Source organism: Microtus ochrogaster, chromosome X (genome assembly GCF_000317375.1).
Source record: "Microtus ochrogaster isolate Prairie Vole_2 chromosome X, MicOch1.0, whole genome shotgun sequence".
Lineage (NCBI taxonomy): Eukaryota > Metazoa > Chordata > Mammalia > Rodentia > Cricetidae > Microtus > Microtus ochrogaster.
The window spans coordinates 35,147,288-35,150,117 of NC_022026.1; the positions used below are offsets into that span (position 1 = coordinate 35,147,288).

General features: G+C 42.8%; 1 pseudogene; it reads left to right on the forward strand.

Moving 5' to 3' along the window:
- Positions 1-1,538: 1,538 nt before the first annotated feature.
- On the forward strand, positions 1,539-2,427 carry LOC101992322 (annotated as a pseudogene).
- Positions 2,428-2,830: the final 403 nt, after the last annotated feature.

Consider the following 2,830-nt stretch of genomic DNA (forward strand, 5'->3'; position numbering starts at 1 on the left):
CCTCCCTACAATGTAAGTTCAAGGACAGCCTTGCCTATATGAGAGCCTATATCAAAAATATATCAAACATATAGGTTACCTATGCTCTAGTGGATGCCCCCACACCTATAAACCTATTGGCAGAACTAAGTGGCTTAAAAAATATCACATTAAAATTGGAATTGGAAGAGCAAAATGGTAATACAAGTATGGGAGAAGTTGGAGGACAGGAAGTGAGGGGTGGATTTGAGCTAAATACATTGTATAATGTAAGAAATTCTTAAACAAGAAAGAAAAGAATTTAAAAACTTATCAACCAACAAATAAAACCTTTGCATTTGCCTTAGAGCTACATTCATCTCAAATAATATCCTTTCAAATTTTTCAAGTTAACCACATTTCCAAAGCCACCATTGCCACAGAGGCTAATGCAAGTGCAGGTTCAGATACTTAACATGTAAGATGCCCACATATTTGCAGATCATCTGGACTCAAGATCACTAGTCAATACTTTTTTCATTCTTCAGGACAGTGCTTCTCTATGTATCCCTGACTGTATTTGAACTCACTCTGTAGACAGGTGGGTGCCTCTGCCACCCAAGGGTTGGGAGTAAAGGTGTGCATCACCACACCCAACTACTAGTCAGAATCTTATTGTTTGCAACAGTATCGCATATTTGAGATAGAAATACCCACATTACTTTTGAAGTCTTCAGTCTAATGAAAAATAATCTTACAGTTGACTCTTTAGTTAAGTTGAGGGCTATAGTCAACACAGGCTTATTCTATTGTATGCTATTTTGACCCTTTTTTAGGGTTAATGAAAATAACTTAAAAGATGTTAGGAATGGTGTATGTTTTAGCTGCCAGAAGGATTAGCTAGATCCATTCTACTTATTCAAGTACAAAAGGTCATAGGCTAGGGAAGAAGTGGTTATAACATAAAACTCTAAGCTTTTATAGGGTCGTTAGAATATGCAAATCCAGTAATTGAAGAAATGGGGTTATCAAACTTAGAAGGTTAAGAGAATAGACTCAAATGAGCTATAATGTCAACAAAATGATAACTCCTTCATTTAGAAGAATACCTCTTGTCCTTTGAAACACTTATTTTTCTGAGAAATTGAACTATTTCTGTTTTGATGTAATTGCAAGATGTTTCTGTGAATTCAAATAAACTACAAATCATGGTCCTATTCTTGCAGAGATTGCAGCATGGCCATTAACACCAAAACAAAAACAAACGAATCGGTAGAGGGAAAGTAAATACAATTCCTGTGTGGTCAAATCAACATGAGTAATTGCTTCAGAGAAGAGATAGAAGATCTTGCAGTGGACTGTCTGGAAAAGGTACTATGGTGGAAGGACGCAATCTGAATTTGGATTCAGTTATGCATGCTTCAAAAACATTGACAGCCTTAGATTCAGTAAATCAACAAATAAGAATCTAGCCAAAGCAATTTTAAAAGCAGGAAGCTGTATCATAGGGCACCTTAATACAATGACAAACAAACACTGACTGTTTCCCAAATAGGTTTACATGAATTATGATAGTGGACGTTGTTGCCATCAATGACCCTTTCATTGACCTCAACTACATGGTCTATATGTTCCAGTATGACTCCACCCACAGCAAGTTCAAAGGCACAGTTAAGGCTGAGAATGGGAAGCTTGTCATCAACGGGAAGGCCATCACCATCTTCCAGGAGCGAGATCCCACCAACATCAAATTGGGTGATGCCGGCACCGAGTATGTTGTGCAGTCGACTGGTGTCTTCACCACCATGGAGAAGGCTGGGGCCCACTTGGAGGCAGGGCCCAAAAGGGTCATCATCTCCTCCCCTTCTGCGGATGCCCCCATGTTTATGATGGGTGTGAAACATGACAAATATGACAATTCCCTCAAGATTGTCAGCAATGCTTCCTGCACCACTAACTGCTTAGCCCTCTTGGCCAAGGTCATCCATGACAACTTTGGCTTCGTGGAAGTACTCATGACTGTGAATGGCCCCTCTGGGAAGCTGTGGCAAGACGGCCGTGGTGCTGCCCAGAGCATCATCCCTGAATCCACTGGCGCTCCCAAGGCTGTGGGCAAAGTCATTCCAGAGCTGAACGGGAAGCTCACGGGCATGGCCTTCCATGTTCCTACTCCCAGTGTGTCTGTCGTGGATCTGACATGCCGCCTGGAGAAAGCTGCCAAGTATGACGACATCAAGAAAGTGGTAAAGCAGGCATCCGAGGGCCCACTAAAGGGCATCCTGGGCTACACTGAGGACCAGGTTGTTTCCTGTGACTTTTAACAGTGACTCCCACTTTTCCACCTTCGATGCTAGGGCTGGTATTGTTCTCAATGACAACTTTGTAAAGCTCATTTCCTGGTATGACAATGAATTAGGCTACAGCAACAGAATGGTGGACCTCATGGCCTACATGGCTTCCAAGGAGTAAGAAGCCAGCCCTGGACTACCCATCCCAGCAAGGGCACAGCAAGAGAGAGGCCCTCTGGCTGCTGAGCAGTCCCTGTCCTACCTCAACCTTGACACTGAGCATCTCCTTCACAGTTTCCATCCCAGACCCCTGGATAGCAGGAGGGGCTTAGGGATCCCTACTCTCTTGAATATCATCAATAAAGTTCATTGCACCCCTCTAAAAAAAGAAATGAAGAAGTATTGGAGAGGCAGGAAAGATGGAAGATCAAAGTGGGTTTTGTTGTTTTTTGTTTTGCTTTGTTTCTTCTTATTTTTAAAAAAGAAAACAGCCGGGCGGTGGTGGCGCACGCCTGTAATCCCAGCACTCGGGAGGCAGAGGCAGGCGGATCTCTGTGAGTTCGGGGCCAGCCTGGTCTACAAAG